Source organism: Myotis myotis, unplaced genomic scaffold (assembly GCF_014108235.1).
Source record: "Myotis myotis isolate mMyoMyo1 unplaced genomic scaffold, mMyoMyo1.p scaffold_m19_p_3, whole genome shotgun sequence".
NCBI lineage: Eukaryota > Metazoa > Chordata > Mammalia > Chiroptera > Vespertilionidae > Myotis > Myotis myotis.
The window spans coordinates 201,824,902-201,845,957 of NW_023416335.1; the positions used below are offsets into that span (position 1 = coordinate 201,824,902).

Here is a 21,056-nt window from a genome sequence, read left to right on the forward strand (position 1 = left end):
TATGGATTCTGGAGTTGGATCACCCACCTCATTGCTGTTGGCAAGGGGCCCTCACTTCTACTGGCCAGTGGAGATTGATGGTCCTTGGTATGCTGTAGCACAATAAATGCTAGGATTGTCCCCTGAACATGGATAGAATATGGGTATAAGGAGATACATATGAAAGATACAAGGGAAATAGTCATTATAAAGATAGTGGAATTTGGGGGTAGTTATTGAGTTCCCTTGATACATTAAAGAAAGAGAACATCATAGGTTCAGATTGATTGCTTACGAATTCAAAACAAAGTGTGAAATTCAATGGGCTACTTGATAATATTTCAAGAGATTTTTCTTATCCTATAGCCAGAGGCCAGGCTCAAACCTAATTGTAATAGTAGAACTTTAGAGAAGATTGAATTCTAATCCTTACAAAGTCTTCAAATGCCACAGTTTGGCTCTGATAGAGAAGAAGTGTGACCCTTAAGCTTGGGATGAGGATGCCTGGGTAGACATACTTGAGAATCTCGAACTACCAGTTTTTCTACGCTGGGCCTGTAGAAGTGAGTCACTCCTCTCATTAGAGGCAGAGCCTCCTCTTCCCACCTAGCCTTACCTGAAGATTGCACAAAAACCTCAAATGAGACAGGTGCTTTATAAGACAATGCTTGCCCCTCTCAGGATCTGGCTGCCTTTCCCTTCCTAGCCACCAGTTCCATAATTAGGGTCAAGTCTCAGCTTGACCTGACTGACAAAGTGCTTCGCCTGCTAAGGCAGATGAGGGACTTCACAACTGAACGACAGACATAAGTGTACCAGCAGGGATTAGGAAAGAATCTCAGAGATGAGTCATGAAGGTATTGGATCAAGGAGAACAATACATAAAGTCAGATAAGGGAGAGTGTCAGTATTGGAGTACTTCATTTAACACTAATCCTCAATAATGGTTGGAATACACTGATTGCTGTTAAAATACCTGACCTGAGGGCCGAGAGGCCAGTCTTATAAATTGCTAAGATGGATGTTAGAAACTTGGAAGAAACAACTGTCAATAGTAAGTGAAGTTAATACCAGATTTGCTGGGCAGATTATGTAGGAAGAGATCCAAAAGCCCATGAAAATGGGTCTACTGAATGAAAACAAAGAATTTATTAGCTGTCCATGTTCCTCGGGAGAGCCCATAAGACATTCTATTTACCAAGGTGATTAAGAATATGTTGGTCAGGAGAGCGCCCGCATTGTTCAGAAGCTCAGTAATGGCTGTGCTCTGTAGGCTGAGCTGATGATAGGTTACCTGGTAGCAATGTGATGGCAGAGGTCAGGAAACAGTGCTTAACTTCAAAAACCATGTAAAGAGAACTGCAGAGAGGGTGAGCAAGTTTGGAATGGCAGCCAGGGAGGCCTGACATCCAAGTATATATAGAGAAACCCTGACCAGGTAGCTCAGTTGGTTAGAGCAACCACCCAATATGCCAAGGTTGCAGGCTCAATCCCCAGTCAGGGCACATATAAGAATCAATCAATGAATGCATAAATAAGTGGAACAATAAATCTCTCTCTCTCTCTTTCTCTCTCTCTCTCAAAATTTTTATAAAAGGAATATACAGAGATAGCTAACAGAACACAGTGTTTCTAAGGACAATATAGACAGACAGCCAACAAAAAATTAAACTAATTGCTTCACTATAAGACTGCTCAAATCTTATAATAGGTTGAGGTACATTAGTGTCCTCTAAGACAGGGAATCCTTCTTTTCTTTACAAACCCCTCTCCTGGGATTGGTGTTTTACAAATAAAAATGCTACACAGTTCATTGTTCAAAATATTTATGGAGTGAATGCACATATGAACACATAATTGGTTCCTTAGTACAACTTCATATAGGCATTGGATGTAGCTAGATCTCCAAAGCATTTTTCCAATGCCTACAACCTGGGAGAAAATAATGAGGAAAATATTGATCTAGTAAAGAAAGAATAAATTTGCTAACAGACTGGCCAAACCACAAACTAAACTCAGAGAGCTCAGGAGCAGTCAGCATTTGACATGTCAGCAAACCATTCACCCTGCCCATCCCCACCCCCCACCCCCCACCCGAAAAAAAGCTTACAAAGTCAGGACATCAAGAAAAATGGCTTTGGGAAAATTAATGGAACAATGTATAGAGAAGAGAGAAAGTCAATAATGAAATCGGTCCAATTTAAACAGCCCAGGCCAAGACCACAAGGTAAAAAACTTATTTTAAGTTACATTCAACACTGGAAATAAGTCCCCCTGATTTATTTAGCATTCCAGAAGCTAAAGAGCAATAAACAACTACTTCAAGTACATTACGTTATCGTCAGAGTTAAATGCTTCAATGATTCAAAGCTGGGCACAATACAATCCAACAGCACACAGTAAGCTTTGTCCCTTCCGTCTGACTGCCTACATGATCCCACCACGGCATCAACAAAAAGGCTCCAACCATCATAATAGGTAATTTCCCTTCCACCAGTAGGCAAACTATCAGAGGGAATAAATCCAACATTAGCATTAGTTCCGAAAGAAAGACATTCATTTTTCAACAGCATCTGTTTTCTGCCTCGGGCTCTGTTGTTCGAACTCTTCAGGAACAATCTCTGCTCTGTTCCTTTGGGAGATGTCTCTTCCACTGAGCTCCAAACCTTGCTGGCAGAACATCGTGACTCACACTTTCAAGTGCCAGTTGCTCCCTTTCCAGTCCCACTGTTACCCAGATGTAGACTTCATCGCATGTTCAGACGACTGCTATAGACTCAATGAGTCACCCAACCTAACTCTCTTGCCATTTAATGCTCTCCTTTATACCTCTCCTGCCCTTTCCTGTTTAGAAACCGCCAGCAATATAGTGCGCCATTAATGAAGATCCATGTGAGAGGATCCAAGAAGTAGTGAGAATATGTGGAGCTGTGGAGTCAAACAGACCTCAGGTTCAATCTCAGGAGGCTAGCTGAGTGTTCTTGGGAAAGTGACTTCACCTTCTGGGGCCTTAGATGCCTCATCTGAAAATGGGAATAAACTTTGATGTTGTAGGACTTTGTGCGTCCTCTGAGAATGTATACAGGGTGCCTGTCACCATGTCCAGCATACAGTAGGCACTCTATAAGGCTATATATATATATATATATATATATATATAGTTGGTAAAGGTAGGTTTACAGTTATTAGTATGCAAAACACAGAGTTTGTTCTTGTATTATTAATTAGTAATTATTATATTATTTTTCCATATGAACAACTGTATAGACAGCTCCACCAAATCTCAACAAAATTTTCAATATGCGCTTTTTAGTCAAATGATCAAGGACTCAAATATGTTATAGAACCTGTTGAAACTAAAAACATGATTTTAAAGGTCCTTTCCAGTTCTAACGTTTCATTTCTTACTGGACTATAAGATGATTTTTTTCTATGAGACTCCCAAAGTCATGGAACACAAAATTAAAGGTAAAATTATCCTCTAAAATGAAAGAAAGGACTTTCACCAAGTGTAAAAGTGAGAACTAGAAAAAGAATAAAGTTCACTAGAAAAGGCCATTTTTTGAGTTCTCATAAAGAATATTCCATTGGTTTAATATGAAGTTTGAACTCCATTTAATACAGAAATTTCTGCTAAATGTCCACCATGAGCCAGACCCCATCGTCAGTCCCAGATATACCAGGGGAACATTTGCAGACTTAAAACAAGGGGCTTACAAGGTCAGATTTGCATTTGGGAAAGGTCACTGGAGGGAGTGGAGGTGAGTGGAGGAATAGGATAAATGAGGAAGCCGAGGGGAAGGCTTAGGAGGTTACTGAAAAAGTCCAGACAAATATTCTGGTGGCCTGACTCAGGGTGTGCTGATGGAGGCGAAAGGGAATGGATAGTTCTAAGAGGTACGCAGGAGAAAGAAACTGTAAACTTGGGGCCTGGTTGCAAGACACATGAACAGTGGGATTACATTCGGGCCAGTGTGTGTGAGCATCAGTGACATACTGAACTGAATGCTGTTCAGAAGCAGGTTCTATCCCTAGGACCAGCTGAGGATCGGGTTTATCCTTGAATCCTCCCCAGAAATCTGCGCAGGAGAAAAACAAGAGGCCGGACAAGATGATGCATGTCTGAGGTAAAGGGAAAAACATATTTGGTCCTAATAGGGTGGTGGGGAGAGGAGGGAAAGAGGAGGAATGTTCTGGAGCAATCTGCCCCGAGGTGAGGACTGGTTTGGGAGGCTGCCAGTATCTGCAGCGAGATGTTAATGAGGGTTATCAGCTGTCCCTGAAACAAAGGCAGGCAGCATTCTGGCAGCAGTGGAGCTGGAACCAGCCAAAACCTGTGTGAGTGTGTGTGAGTGTGTGTGTGTGAGTGTTTGTGAATGTGTCTGTGTATGTGTGAGTGTGTGTGTATGTGAGCGTGTGAGTGTCTCTGTGTTCATGCCCCGGAAGAAACACCAGGCATACTGTGTACAGATATCCTCAGAAAACCAATGGTCATGGTGCAACCTGTGGACACACCCAGGACACAAGACAGACACCTTCAAGTAGGGAGGGTTGGCACTTCTCAGGGGGTGCTATTTGCATAGAGCTGCTTCATTCTTCTTTTATCTCTAGCAGAAAGGGGGACCCTTTTATCCTTCCACAAACATACACCAACCACACACAGTCACACCGCCCCAGAGGTCTTCTCTGCACTGAAGGCCTGTCCTTTCTTTGCTTGCCAATACATATTTACACATCAGGGCTTATATTTAAGCATAGTCCTCTTACTATTCCCATAAATGGTGCTCGTCGAATATGCTAAGAGCCAGATATCAAACGGAGGAGGCCCAAGGGCGTCTCTCAGGCAGCAGTTTGGCATTTCACCCTGTTTGACAGCAGGAATCCACTCGGTGGTCTAGGTGGCCTGGAAAATACTGCCTTCTTCTAGAGATCTCAGTAGTAAAGACAGTAAAAGCATTCACTTTGCAAGCAGGTAGGCTGGGCTGAGCGGTGGCTTTTCCACTGACCTTGGGTCTCTGACTTCATATCCCTGCCTCAGTTTCCTTCTCTGAAACATGGGAATACTAACCAGGAGGAGGAATCACCATTATCCCCATTTCACACATGGGGAAAGCTGAGGCACAGAGAGATTGTCTCAGATGAAGCCACTGGATAGCACAGCTTGAATTTGAACCCTGGCAGACTGGCCGCTCCCTGCACTGCCTGCCGTACTTATGCAAAATTTCTTCTTTAACCCTCCGAACGACTCTGCTAATGAGAACTTGGACAAATTACTTAACCAGCTCAGTCTTCATTGGCTCAAGAGAAAATAAGGTTTTGTTATTGCAGTCCCCATAGAATATCTTAGGAAATAACAAAGAAATGCAGGTGATAATAGGATTAGCCGTGCGCCTGAGCAGTTGCAAGCACAGTGATAAAGAAAGCACAGTGGTAATGGTAACCATGTTGCTAGCATCACAGCATCCACTTGACTTTAATTACTTGTTTCTGTGTTTGTGATTTTCTCAAACTACATGCCTAGTACATGTTCCGGGTAGACAGAAATTCTGTTCCTTTGTTGTTGTTTTTTAAATCCTCACCCGTGGATATTTTCCCATTGATTTCTAGAGAGAGTGGGAGAGGGAAAGACAGAGAGAAATATCGGTGTGAGAGAAACACATCAATTGGTTGCCTCCTGCAGGTGCCCTGACCAGGGCCCAAGCCAAGGAGGAGCCTGCAACCAAGGTAGGTGCCCTTGGCTAGAATCGAACCCAGGACCTTTCGGTCCACAGACCAACGCTTTATCCACTGAGCCAAACCAGCTCAGGCAGAAATTCTCTTTCTTATTTGACCTTGCACTCTCAGCCTTTAGCAACCTGACACAGACCTGGAACAAACTGTGCTTTCAATGTTATTCATTGATGAATGAACAAATGGCTTTAATACTGCCTTTCTCTTGGATTGCTGTAAGGATTAAATGAGGTAATGTATGTAAAACAGCTAGTACAAGGTTTTGGCTTGAGAATTCCACCCAATTAGTGTCAGATCTTTCCCCTTTGCAACCAGAGCACATTACCTGAGAGACAAACACACTGGAATCACATGGTCCAGAGAGTAACACACAGAATGTCTGGGCTCCTCTGATGAACACAAACATCCCAGCCAGAACCCGTGCACCACGTGACGTGGGCAGGTGAACTGAAGAGGAGCACCAGCTGGGATCCACCTTGGTGGGCAGCATCACCCTGAATCACAGAGAACCACGCTGTGGGCATGTTTGGAAGTCTCGAGAGCAGGAAAGGGAAGGCACTTGATGTATTGATTGATTACAGTGACTAATTAAGTCCATGCACAGTACAAACACAGGCAGCTCTTACTTACTGGGTACCAGGAAAGAGTTTGGCAGAGATGAAGGAAAGCGCAGCCAGTCCATCCATGAGCCAACGTGCTGCATCTATAAAGGGATGAATCAGCTGAGCACAATTGGAAACAGAAACTGCCAACAATGTCCAGAAACTCTAAATAGAAATAGTTGTTCAGAAACTAAATAGAAATGTAGTGGATTGTTGGGCAAAAATGTCTCTTGCTCAAAATTGCTCAGAAAATAGCTAAAAGCAAGACAACAGGCAGTGCAAACAACATGGAGTTGGGCTTCAGACAGACTTCCTTTCTAGGCTTGGCTCTACCGACTGTGGCTTGAGACAAGGCAACTAACGCCTCTGAGCTTCCCACATCCTCATCTGCAAAATAAAGAATACTCACTTCGCCAAGGTATGAGAAGCTTAATAAATAATTTGTATAAAGGCACTGGCAAGTGGTGTATCTGCTACCATCACCACCACCACCACCTAAAGGCATCCACCCTGATTAGATGGTCCATACCACCTGGAATCAGTGCACTCCTATCTTCCCTCTTAAGTGGCTCTAGTGGTTGTATTCTTGTTTTGCTGTGACTCATCTATTAATATAACTTACCCAGGGCTTGTAATAGGACAAGTGGCAAATAAGAACTCAGAGATGGAAGGTCCTCAAACAAGATAAGCCACTCCAGAAATAAATGACACGGCATTGGCTGGGTTGGGGAGGTGAGGTTAGGAATAGAAGGGGCTGGCATGAACCAAGGAAGCTGGAAGAAGGCAAAGAAGGAGAAAAGAGGCAACAGTAAGAGCTCTAGGGGAGAGCTGAAGGTCAGAATTGGCTCAAATAAGGGAGAGGAAGCTGAGTAATAATGCATCATTACCTGCTTCATTAATTCTCCACCTGGGGCTGCCCACCCACACTGCATTATGGAAGGCTGGCAACAGCCAATGAGAAGCAAGCTAATTCATGACTGACAACCCTGGAATATCTCAGGAAGTGGAAAAGCAGATAATGCAGGAGGTAGAAAATGAATCTAGCCTGGAAACAGGGGACTGACTAAACATCCACACAGTAAGAGCTTTAGACACAGGAGTCGTCTACCCCTCAGGTAATGGTGGGCAGGAGGCAGAGTGGGTCTCTGGTGAATCTGGACCAGCAAGTCTCTAGACTTGCCTTTCTCCAACCCTTGCAATGATTCTTATGATGTGAGGAACTTAAAAATTATTATATGTACAGTTCATGGTACAGAAATATAATCAGTGACTTTAAGCTATCACAACCCAATAATAATTTCTCAATGCTCTTTTGAGCAGAGAATGTTTTCTGCAAGTCTGTTTGTTTTGCCTACCCAATTAGCCTAATCTTTTTCTGTGGTTTCTCCCTCCCCATCAAGAATAGCAACTCTAATGCAGCTCAGGAATGCTTTTTGCTTCCTATTAAAAATTTTTAAATCATGTAATTAATTTTACTATCCAAGATGCTAGTAAGATCTGGTCTATGGTATATGACATATGGGGAATTTTTGTTCTTTAAAACCAAAAATAAATTGTTAAGCTAAACTTTATTGGGGGGAAAAAGGCAATTAAATTTAACTTAAATTTCTTGAAACTAATCTTTCTTTTTGTAAATTTTTGAACTTCATAAAGAGAACACAATTTATCTGTGCCAAATAGTTGGCTTAAAAAATGGAATTTAATTTTTCTGAAAGCAGGTTTCATATATTTAATCAAAAAAGAAGTTGTAAGTTATTTTAACGAATGCTATTTAAATCATGGAAATGTATTGATACTGCTGACTAGTAACGCTATGGAAATCATGAACCAAAGCAATATAAATAAAAATAAAGCCTAGGACAATTTATAGAAGACATTGAAAAAAACAATTTCTTACTAACATTATCAGGCTTAACTGTAGGCCTAGTTGTACCAAAATAATTATAGACATGTGCTTATTTCTTGATTCTGATAGGCCTGAGTGTACACAAAAAAATTTTATATTGGAATTAAAAAATAAATTTTAACTTTGTAATGTGATACCTGGGTTATTGTTGTTGTTGTTATTTACTAAACAAATACTCAATTTTTGGTCCAACTTGTGATAAGTACACAAGATTTTATTTCCAACTGTAGTGAGACCATTTCTTTCCTGGCTCTTGACAGATGTTAAAAGGAAAAGCTTAGTCACAGATGTGGGAAGCTGAAGGCTGTAGAAAAATGGCCCTTGCAAGACTGGATATTCTTTTTCACAGAAACCAGAGCTTGTAGGGAGCTGATCAGTAAACCTCTTCTTGAGTTTACTATCTGGCTGCCCCTCACTGACGTCTTCCTCTTCTCTCAAAGTCAAGTTCTCAGACTGAGCAGAAGAGTCAGAAAGAGGGTCTCTCACCTTGTAATACACATGAGTTGAAAGGGAAGGGAATACTGTCCCCTTTGGTCCTGCCAGTCTTCTAGGAGGTTTATGATAAGACTTGAGGCAAAATAATATCCTTCCTCTCTGTCAAGCCCAAGCCGAGTGGAAACTTGTCAAGATTTCCTATTGAAACATGATTTCCCCCCAGACTATTCTTACTTAAATTCAGAACATTCTTTTTAAAGCTTTGCAGAGACTTCCTCCCCCGGCTCTTGTGAGGAAAACTGTCTTGAGACAGGCTAATTTCTGCAGCCAATTTTCACCTTCAAACGTCTCAGCAAATCTGGCCAATTATTTTTTTAATAACCCCGTCATTCATTCACCTTTACTAGTAAGGTCACATGCCTGTTGAGAAGTCTCCTCAAATTTCTGTATGTAGAAACCTCTGATGGAGCCAACCACCCATGGGCCACCATCTACACAGCCACCAACACAATTTCTCTAAGACAGACTTTGTGTTTCTAAATATAAAGAGAAAATATTAAATATAGGTGGGTTTTTGCTTATTTTTGGTAACAGTAAACATTTTCTTGAATGTCAACATCAGTTACATATCTTGCAAACACCACATCATGACATTTATTGGTGAAATCTGCTGACTCGTCAACTTGGATAGAGAACCTATTGTATTTCAGTTTATTACACAAACCTCTTTATCATCAAGCGACATGTCATCGGTGTCTTGACCAATACAATGGCCTGAAAGTGGGACCTTTTCCATTTCTCCTCCTACATCTTGCCCTACCACTTTACTCATTTTAATTTTACTAGCATTATTAGGTTTTCACCAACAGTGTGACTTTCTTTTGGAGGGTCAATAAGTTCTACTATTAAGTAATTTGCTCCCTGGACCCAAATGTGACTTTTTAAACTAAAGGTTTACCCTGTTTGTTTTGAAATTCCAATAGCCATTTAAAATCACCAGCACCTTTCCATGCCAAAGGGCTGTGATTTATAGTTTGAAGTCATATTTTGCTGAAGCTATCATTGCATTTGTGAGTCATTTGCCGCAGACCCTGTACAGTGGAATAGGAAGCATAGATCACCAGCGTATAAATCCATGGATGAGTAGCTTTCACCATAAAGAGGGACTTCTATGGTATGGCACTGTTGCAATAGTGCGGTGAAGTGACTCAAAAGATCGGAATTCATCATTACTAACCTTATCAGAATTGTCCATACCTGTAAGACTGGAAAAGTTCACATGGAAAAACAAACATGAAGAAGAGCCAGGGAACACTAAAAAGGGAAAGTGTTAAAGGGAATGAGTCCTATCACATGTTGGAACATACTATAAAGACAGTGTAATTAAAACAACACAGGGCTGACACACGAATCTACCAACAGACCAATGGAATATAAATGGAAACCCAGAAATAGACTCAAGTATATTTGGAAATTTAATATATGATAAAAGTGGCCTCTCAAATCATTGGTGCAAAGATTGGACTTTTTAGTAAACAGTGCTGGATAACTAAGTAGTCAAGAGGTTGGGCTTATGGAAACAAAATGAGAAGAAGCCCTCCACAGAGCCAGGAAGAGCTGGCTGGTGCTGTGCCTCTGAGAGGGTTCATGGCACAAAGGAAGCTGGAGGCTAAAACCTACTGCCAGGGTGACTTTGGCTGGAAGAGCAAGAAATAAGTTCTCCCTTTCACCTTCCAATCTCCTCTGCAAAGCCAGCTGGTAGAGGAGAAAATGGAGTGAGCCAAGTCCCAGCAGCAGCATCACACAGCAGAGTATCAGAAGGTGGGTTTGGAGCTGAGCTTACTGGCCGGAAACATGTAAATGCTGAGTCCTTGTTTAGTTAGCATGCAGCATCCTATAACTCTATTGAGAGGAAGAGTGAGGACAAATGAAGACAGGATGGGATAACACTCCAAATCTTCATGTTCTTAATAAAACGATAAGGGAATATTCAAAAGTGATGTCAAGAATAGAAATATAAACACAACACTTACAAAAACAATATGAAACAGCTTAAAAATGTTTAAGGAATGGGATGTGGGTGGGGAAGAGAGGGAGACGTGGTTAGCTTTTTAAATTATAGACACATTTGGCTTTAATTTTTTTAAAAATTAAAACAAATGAATGGAGAGGGTAAAAGTTCAGATCTATGGTGGCATTTATAGTTTAGAAAAATAAATGTAATACTGTAAGATCAATAAAATAAGGTTTCCATTGGGAAAGTAAATTGGAAAACTATCATTTGGATAATACAGACTACCAAAAGCAAAAATGGAAAATCCTTTTTGTTGTTGAATCCTGTGAGAGATGGAGAAGAAATTAGATTTTGGGCCTCATAAGGGTAGATTGTGTGTCTGTTTTATTCACAATTAGGCCCATATTTTATAGCCTAATAGATGAAAAATTGAACAGAATAGCTCACAACAGAAAGAGCAGGTGCTCACTCCTGCATTGACTACAAAGAACTTTGAGGGCTTACCAAGTAAAAATAACACCAGTCCTAGGCCCACGTTGCTGGTTTCAGACAGGTAAGCAGAGCCTCACAATGCCACGTGATTAGGGCTATTTCAATGATGAGGACAAAAAATTGTAACCCATTGAATGTAGAGAATCTCACTCTGCCTGGGAATGGCTGAAGATGACCTTAGTGTTGAGGGGCCATTGTTGGCCTGATTTTTAAAGGAAGTCTAAGAGTTTACCAGATAAGGAAAACAGGGGAAAGGGGTAGGAGAGGACACAGAGAGGTAACCAGGGGAGAGTCAAATGTCCTGTGGTGATGGAGCAGACGGTCTGATGAGATGCCTGGTGGGCAATAAGATGGAGAGGGAGGTGGATTGCCAAAGTCTGAGCTTATTGGATCTTATTCCTTGGACACTGGAGAGCAAACAGAGGCAAAAATATCCCTTAGTCGTGTTTTAATTTGAGGGAAGATCATTCTGATAGCAGTGTGGAAGAAGTACCCAAAGCAAAAGAGAACAGACACAGGCACCAGAAATAACAATAACAAGAAGAAGAGCTAATGGGCCTTTGATGCTTACAATGTGCCCAGCTCTGTGCTCAGGCTTTGCCTGCACTATCTCACTTAATCCTGAATATTACTCTGTGAAGTGAGGTGTGTTTTTTACCCCAATTGTATAGACAGGGATGCTGAAAAATAAGAGTCAGGGCTTTCACTGAAGAAAAAAAAATGTTCCCTAACCTGAGGCCTCCGATTCCTTTTCTTCCTGGGCAGGAACCAGTCCACACATTGGGGCTGGCCTGATTCCAGCAGGTGTGATCACCTGGCAGAACAGGAAGCATTTGGGCAGGAACCAGGGCAGTTCCCGACAAGTGCAGGATGACATTTGTTGAGGGGGAAGTAAGGTCAATGCCTAAATATGGTTATTAAAGAGAAGTTCAGGAACATGATGTCAGAAGACATCCAACCAGTCTCCCATTTCCAGTTCTCTCCAAGGCCTGTCCACTCTAGCCCTGGGTGACTTCATCTTGCCATTCAGAGTTATTAATCATGCCTCCCCTCAGTAAGTGACCATTTGTTACCCCAGAATGATATGTGCACACTACATGTTCAATGTTATTTTCCTTTGCCCACTCCCCTTTTCACTGAAATCCCCTCCTCTTGTCACCATATGGCCACTCTCCTATTTAATGAGCTCAACATTCTCTGGCCTTTGCAAAGTGTCTTCTTCACATTTCAATAATGGCTTCATCTACTCAACCATTGGCCAAGTAAGAAGTCTCAATATCATTGCCAGCCTCCTCTTCTCCTTCTCCATACTTAGTTCTCAAGTTCCATCTTGACCCTAATTCTTGATGCTTTCGCAACCATTTTCTCTTCTCATCTGACCATCTCAGACTTACTTGGTCATCTAAAGAGCCTTCTATGGTTGTCCAAACACCAGTCTTGCCCTCACCAAAATAGCCCCTCACAGCCTCTGTTACAGGTTTAATTGTATCCCCCAAAATATGTTGAAGTCCCAACCCCCAGAACTTGTGAACGTGACCTTATTTGGAATTCGGGTCTTTGCAGAGGAACAAGTTAAGATGAGGTCATTAGGGCAGGTCCTAATCCAATATGACCGCATCCTATAAAAAGGGGCAATTTGGACACAGAGTCAGACAATGCACACAGGGAGAATGCCACATGAAAAATGAAGGCGAAGATGCGCCTATAAGCCAAGGAACAGCAAAGATTACCAGCAAATCACCAGACGCTAGAGGAAAGGCATGGAACACCTTCTCTCCCATCCCCTCAGAAGTAACCAACCCTGCTGACACCTTAATCTCAAACTTCTAGCCTCCGGGACTGTGAGGATGAAATCCAGTTGCTTGCCTCTCAGTCTGTGGTACTTTATTAAGGCAGCCCTGGCAAACTAACACAGCCTCCAAGGCTTTTTTACAAATGCCCATCTGCTCACACCAGTCTCTGCTTAAAAGCCTTCCACAATAATGGAAAGAATGGGCTCTATTTACCGAGCACCTGCTGAGGGCGAGGTGCTCCATCTCTGTTAGAGCTAATCCTTAAGCTTCCTTTGAAACAAGACATTACCATTTGTGATTTTGCAGTTGAAGAAAAGCGATCTTCTAAAAAGCTGTTGCTTGCCCATGTCCCCATAGGTAGTAAGCAGAAGAACTGAATTTTGACTCTTGATCTCTTTGAGTCCTAAAGTTACACTGGCCTTGAGTGTTATGTCATAACAGGGAGCAGCCAAACAGTAAATATTTTAGGCTTTGCAGGATGCATGGTCTGTGTTGTGACTGCTCAGTTCTGCCAGTCATACCCTGAAAGCAGTCCTAGACAATATGTAAATGGATGGGCATAAATGTGTTCCCATAAATCTTTACTTACAAAAACAAGATGCGGATCAGATTAGGGTATCTGACTTTAGTTTGCCAATGTCTGTCCTACAACATTGTCTTTTGGCAACAATCTACGCTCTTTGATAAAATAATTCTTAATATTCATGGCGCACTGGCCTTTTGCCAGTATTTGTGCATGAATTAATTTATTTAAATTTCCACTATTACCTCTATTTTAGAGGTTATGAATTTGCCAAGATCACACAAATAGTGTATCAGAGCCAGGATTCTAGGTTGGGTGGTCAAGTTCCAAAGTCCATGATCTCACTCATTGTCTACAAGGGGCTTCCCACCTGCCCATCTACATATCCCAGCACGTTCTTCCACCCTTGCCTACTTCCTTATTCAGTACCTGTACTTCTTTCAGCCATTCCACAGTGAAGAAGGGGAAACAAAGGAAGGAGCCTGAGCTAGCCCTGCCTGCCTGCTCTGCAATGTACATTTGGCCAAGGCCAAAGCCCTGGACTGCCCGGAGTCCTTGCTGTCAGTGGGGATGGGAAATGCAGAGCACGGAGTAGGCACCTACTTCCTTCACCTGGTGGTTGTGAGAATCAAGGGAGATTACATGCAGTATTTGAAATAAAAGTCCCAACATTGCCGGGCAAATTGCCTAGGATTGCTTTAAAGGCACTCTTATCATTAGCCTCCCAACAGCTATGCTCTCCTGTGGTTTTTTTAACTAACAGAACCTCAGTTTAGTTTGGGATTGCAGCTAGAGGTGACCTTCAAATCCAGTTCTGGCCAGCGATACATAAATGGAAGTCTATAGTGGGTATACAGGAAAGATGTGTTTTTCTGATATAAATAAGATGCTTTTTTTCTTGGTAGTTTTCTTCTCCTTTCCTTCTGGAATGGGGCCAAAGGACTGGAAATAGATCAGCTATCTCACAGCCATGAGGATGAATGCTCTTAACAAAAGCTGGGGGAGGGAAAAGCAGAATCCTGGGGCACTGATGGAATCGCTCAACCGCTAAACCCTACTGCACACTCCCTACTTCCCAAGGTTTGGTTGTGGGAGAAAACTAATCCTTTTTTTGGTAAATCAATATAGGTGGGTTTCTGATACTTGTGGACTTAAGCCTTCCTAACCGATAGAAATAGTCAGAATACCAGACACAACTTCGGCAAAGAGCATGTTTGCTAGAACAGAACATAATAGATGTTTGATTAATGAATCAATAAGCAAATGACTGTGTTGCCTTAGCAAAATAATAATAATAATAATAATAATAATATTTATAGCTATCACTCACTTGATAAGCACCTACTATGTGCCCTGCATTCTCTCAGCAATCTTCACAACTGTCAGGTATTGATATTGCCATTTCCAAATCACAGATCAGGAGCTAAACTCAAGGAGCCTGAGCTAGCTTGCTCAGGAAGTCACAGCCAACATGTGATGGAGCTAGAATTTTAATCCAGATCTGGGTGACATTAAAGCTTGTGTTCCTTCTCTTAGGCCAACCTACTGTCATGATGAATGATCACTGGGCACTTGGAGCCAGGGCTCCAAGAGAAATTAGAGAAATTTGGGCTGGAATCCCAGCCCCACAACCACCAAGCTATACAGCACGGACAGTTCTTTCTTCTGTCTCAATATCCTCATTTGTTTTAAAAAATGCTAACAATAGTCCCTTCATAGATCGTACTAAACATGACATGCACAGATAAAGTGTTTAGCAGAGTGCTAGTAAAGGCTCAAAATTATTTCTTATCAGCCTTATTGTCATCTTCACCACACCTCCCCCTCCCAAAAACATCTATGGCAGGAATGGGGGAAGGTTCTGGAGGAGGTGTCTGGATGAGTCAGGCCTCGCTGAAGCCAATATGATTTCTTAACTCTGGAGACCTGATCCCACTGCTCACTGTATTCATTGACACCCCCTTCTGAGCATAGATACCCACAGCCTCAGAAATGCCTGTGAGATTTCTTTCTCCCTTGAAGTTCGGATAATTGACTGGCTTCATTGTCATTCCCAGCTGAGGGAGTGTCCCTTGGAGCCTGAAGGCTCACCCCTTAATCCTGCGCAGGTGTCAGACAATGCCCAATGGGTGGAGAACACTGTCTGGCTCCAGGCTGGGCCCCACCTCAGCACGGGGAGCAGCCGGGAGGTGGACGAGTCTGAGGCGAGATGCCGGGTGGATTTGGATCTGAGATGTTAATCTGCCCAACTGAAGCTCTTGCACCTGTCTTGGCACAGACACAGGCACACGGAATCTAAAGAGAATCAGTTACAGCTCTGAGCAGGTGGGGTGGGGACCCTGGGCGGTGACTGCAGGTAGGGCTAGATGCCTACCCTGACAAAGCTGGCTGGCAAATCCCGCTGATGCCCTGGGCTGCTCAGGAAACAATGTCAGTGTGGGAAAGAGTGGGGCAGGAAATTGCTCTCTAAAGAGGGCCCTTGCACCAGCTCTGTTTGAATACCAGATCTTATGCTTATTAATTGTGTGACTTTAACACATTACTTTATCTCTCTTAGATGCCATTTTTTTTTATCTGCAAAATGAAGAAAACAGTAGTACCTATTGTTGTTCTGAGTATTAGAGGAGATGATTGAACATAGTTTTCAGCGCAGTCTTTGGACAACTTTTAGAGCTCAATACACATTAGCTATAATCATATGGCCTCTAGTCTGTACTCAGCGAGCGCTAAAAGTTTCTGAACAATCGATTAGAAACTGCTGAGTGCTCTGGGAGGAATCCTGGGCTCTGGCTGCACTTTATATTGTTTACTGTGGCTCATCTAGGTCCCGGAAAGGTGTTAAAATGAATGAGTACAGTACTGTTTTGTGGTAGGAACCTACCTGGTTCTTAAAGCATAAGTTGTGTCAGTTCCTACTATCTGCTCAGTGCTGAGTGTTATTCTGAATAAATAAGTGGATGCAACATAGTCCTTGCTTTGAATTTAATTTGGGGAAATAGTATGACCAGAGATTAAAGTTATATAAAAATGTGAAGAGGCTATCACAAGGTATATAAGTAAATGCTAATGTGGGTGCTAGTGGCCATAGTCCCTGGGATTATTCAGAAGAGAGAGGTATCCAGGAAGGATGGAATGGATGCCTAGGGTCTGGCTGGCCCCTCCCAAAGAGCTTTATATCATTAAAACTTGACATTGACAAGGAAAAGTGATCTGTAGTCCCTATATTGTACTTACTATATGCCATATACTAGTCCTGTACAGTGAAAACTGTACATATGTTTTCACTGTAATCCTCACAACTCCATGCAGTTGGTCCTGTTATTATCCCCATTTTAAGGACAAGCAAGTGGGGTACGAAGAGGTGGAATAATTTACCCCAGGACACACAGCTAGTAAGTAGGCAAAGCTGGATTTTGAACTCAATCTCATCCCAAAAGCTGCTCTTAACCAATATGCTCTGCTTCCTTTCAGAAAGAAGGAAACCAAATTTTTATTAGTTACACATAAGTAACAGTAGATGCTGTAACCAACAATCCCAAATCCTCAGTAGATTAATGGAACACAAAATTCAGTGGAGGCATTCAGCAGCCACACTACCATTCAGTGATAGAGGGACCCAGACTCTTCCCACCTTGTGATGCCATCATTCCCAAGGGACAAGGAATCTTCTTCCGGATCTCTCCTGGAAGGGGTCTCTCCACACAGGAGATTTCATAGCCAGACCTGTACATGGGCACCCCTCATTTCTATTCAATATTCAGTCACACAGCCATTCCTAACTGCAGGGGAGGCTGGGAAATGCAGTCTGCTGAGGCCTCCAGGGAGAACATGAACCTGGGTGAGCACTCACAATCTCTGCCACACAAAGCAAGACCCAAATCATTCATCCAAGCACAAAAAGGATAGAGAAACTAGCTCCAAAGGCCAACCCCAAATGCACAGCCACTGCCTCCAGTGCCCAACTTGCTGCAATAGCCTTGGCCCTGATTCTGTGAGAGGTCCAGAGGCACCCGAACGGCCAGGTGCACAGACAGGACACAGCAGTCTGAAGCAGAGACGCCAGGCGATGACTAAGTGCTTAGGAACACCAGAAGCAGAGGCTCTTCCTTCCACGTGCTCTGCTGCAAAAACAAAAACAAAAACTGACCAGATTCAGCAAGATCTCTGCCAGTGAGTCAGTGAGTCAGAGGCCTCTGTCTGGAGCTTGGCAGGACACCAGGGCCCTGCCAAGAGTCGCTGACTATTGAATAGTCTAGACCGTGACTGGATTCAGGAGGGGGCTCATGTCTAGAGGGGATGACTAGGATACCAGGCAGAGGGATTAGATAAGATCCTGTAATTGAATCATTGTAAGAGAGAGATACAGGACTAGACTATGGACACCTTGAACTTAGATTATCTGCAAGTTCTCCCCACCCTGTACTCCATGTCCTGGTAAGCTGTGTCACCATTCACTAAGCTACCTGAGTCAGAGAGTTGGGCATTGCTAATTCTCCACCCAATCACAAGCCCAGTGGATCCAAATTGCCTCTCAAATGTCTCCATTCTACACATCTCCCACATCCCTGACCTGACTCAGACATCTCCCCTTCCCCAACTAGGCTAATAGAACTACAAATGACTCTCCTTCCCTCCTTCCAATGTTCATTGGGTCCTCCAACAGATGTTGAGTTTTGAAGCAGATACTAGAATATTTGCCTTCCAGTATCCTTTCTCACCTTCTTCCTTACCAACTAAATCCCAATTTGTTCAGGAAAGTAACATGCACAATTTAAAAATCTCACCTTCCCTGCCTTTTTTGCCACTAGAGGTAACCATGTGATAGAGTTCTGGCCAATGAGCAGTCAGCAGATATCTGTAGGGAGGGTTTCTTTCTTTGAATGGGAGCAAGGGGCGGGGAAAGGTTTCCAAGAAAAATCTTTTTTCTATTTCCCCTTGGTTCTCCCTCCTAGAATGTGGACATGATGCACGGAGATGCAGCACCTTCTTCCAGCCGTGAGGAAAAATGTCATGTGCCATGTGCTAAGGATGGTGCAGCAGGAAGCTAGTGGACCCAGATCCTTGATGGTTTTCTCAATCAGCTACACACCCCTTGAGCTGCCTACTTCTGCATGTTTTCTTAGGTGGATGTATTAGTTTCCTCTTGCTGCTGCAACAAATTACCATAAGCTTAGTGACTTAAAACAACACAGACGTATTCTCCTACAGTTCTGGAGGGCAGGAGTCCAAAGTCAGCTTCACAGGTGTTAAAGTCAAGGTGTGGGCAGGACTGGTTCTCTCTGTTATTATTGAGGGAAGAATCCGTGTCTTTGCCTTTTACAGCTTCCAGTGGCCACCAGTGTCTCTCAGCTTGTGACCCTCCCTCCCTCTTTGAGGTGCATCACTCCCATCTATCCTCTGTCATCGCACCATCTTCTCTCTTACTCCTGTCGCCTCCATCTTTCAGGACCCCTGTGAGGACACTGGGTCACATCGTGGACCTCAGCATAATCCAGGATCACCTCCCCATCTCATGAGCCTTAACTTAATCGTATCTGCAAAGTCCTTTTTGCTAATTAAGGTAACATGTTCACAGCTTCCAGGCATTAGGATGAAGACATTTTAATTCAGCCTATCACAGCAGGAAAAATAACTCTTTATTTGTGTAAACTACTATTTGGTAATTGTCTGGTATAGCCAAAGGCAATCCAAACTGACACAAGCATCTACTAGGTCACAGGCACTATGCTTGGTGCTGGGGATACTTCAGCGGTGGCTGAGTAAGTGTCCCTTGCTGAGAATCCATCATGCTGTGCTTGCAACTATTTATTTGCTTATCTGATGGCCTTAAGAGGCTGTGAACTACCGAAGGCAGGAAATGTGTAACTCATGGTTTCTCATCATTCCAGCACCTATCCGGGACCTGACACATTGTGGTTCTCAAAGAACTTTGAACAAATGAACTCAGCAACTTGGGGATCATGACTCGAGCCACTGAATCCTACATACACGATCCAGAGTTGATTCTAAGCATCACATAATAGGAAAATGAAGACTATTGTTAACTAACATTCTGTCCCAACAATCCCCAAAAGAGGTTCCATGTAACAGATACTAGATAAAAATAAAAAGGGCCAGGAAGGTGGAGGATGGGGCCTGAAACTGTGGAAAGCCCACACAAGCCTGCCTCTGCACAACTCTGAGATGCTCCATAATGAAGATACCCATTTAACTTTAGCTCAGCATTTCACAAACTTATTGGGCCAGGATATTCATTTATCATGGAGCACATAGTAATCTCCTATACAACTAGTGTTCCATGGAACACCCTTTGGGAACCACTGCTCAGCCCTTCTCAGGACTGGTTTGGGAGCTAGGGCAGCCTAGTACCTGCAGTGGATTCAGCAGTTGATCTGACTAAAAGTATACAATTTGCCCAATGTGGGAGCTGCCATTGTCAGGGAGGGCTTTGGGGTGGAGGTGGACCTCAAAAAGCAGTGACAATAGTCCTGGCAGAGGGGTGGGGGCAGGGAAGCATTCTCCACTTACCCCCAAAATCTTCCTGGCTTGTTTCAAATGACCCAGGTGCAGAGTCAGTAGGAGCAGGGAAAATATAACCATGCAAAGGCATCTTTCTTGCATGCCCTTGGCTGGGCAATCCCCACTTGTGCCCTGATCCTAAGTCAATTGACCATTCCCAGCCACCTCTAGCCAAGTGGCAGCCATTGTGTTAGGATCTGATCTCCTCCCCCATGGAGGCCAGCCTGGACAGCGCTGCCTTCACTCTGTCACAGGGACCCCTGTGACCCTGCATCTGACCCAGCTCCTCTGCATCTGATCCACCAACAGTGAGAATTACTGCTCCTTCTTCACTGAGCGGCCAGCACTGGCCTCCGGGCTCAGGGAAGGCCCCGGCCCATTCATCCCAGTCTCAAACCTCTTCTGATCTCCTGCCCAGGGGCTTGGTACTCAGATATGAGCCCGAGGAACAATGGTGAGCATGCAGCTGAAGATCCTTTGTTCTGTAGTTTTCTAATTGGAATCTGCAGCTCCATTTGTTCCGTTTCTAATTGAAATCTGGGAGTTCATCATGTAACCCACTCTTACAACACAGGGCGGCTTTTACATTTTTCATATTGAACTCATTTCTATTTCTTACAAACACTTTTTAAATTTTTTGAACCATATTCTCTAGGTCAAGATCTTCCTATCACACCTGGGAAAACATGACCAGAGAAAGGAAGTGCTCATGATTGCCAAGCAAACTAAAGATGTCTTTGGAAGGAGACTCCAGGTCCCTTGGCTCCTAATCCGTATTGTTCCCATCACACCGTGCAGTTCCCAGCATGGGTGGCACCAGACCAGAATAGAGCATCTGATGCAAAATCCTTATGAGGCTTTATTTTAAAAGAAATCTCTAACAGTTACTAGAAACTGTAGGAGAAAACAGACTTTAAAAATTAATATGAGTGACAATAAACAGCATACTTCTTAAAGGACACTCCCTAGGGGCTCCATTTGGTAAGTTTACTCTATCGTTCATCTCTTTTGAAGGTTCCACTGGTTAAAATGGATTGGCATTTAGGGATCTCCTCCCCTTCCC

General features: G+C 43.1%; 1 long non-coding RNA gene across 3 annotated transcripts in view; it reads right to left on the reverse strand.

Moving 5' to 3' along the window:
• The window catches only part of LOC118652115, a 76,963-nt gene that overhangs the window by 19,257 nt on the left and 36,650 nt on the right, over positions 1-21,056 (reverse strand). For 2 of the 3 annotated variants that reach the window (XR_004966437.1, XR_004966436.1), the window contains exon 1: positions 6,340-6,409. The exons of the other annotated variant lie outside the window; for it this stretch is intronic. This is a non-coding gene — a long non-coding RNA (uncharacterized LOC118652115). Of the gene's footprint in view, positions 1-6,339; positions 6,410-21,056 lie in introns of those variants that run through there. 3 annotated transcript variants of the gene reach the window in all.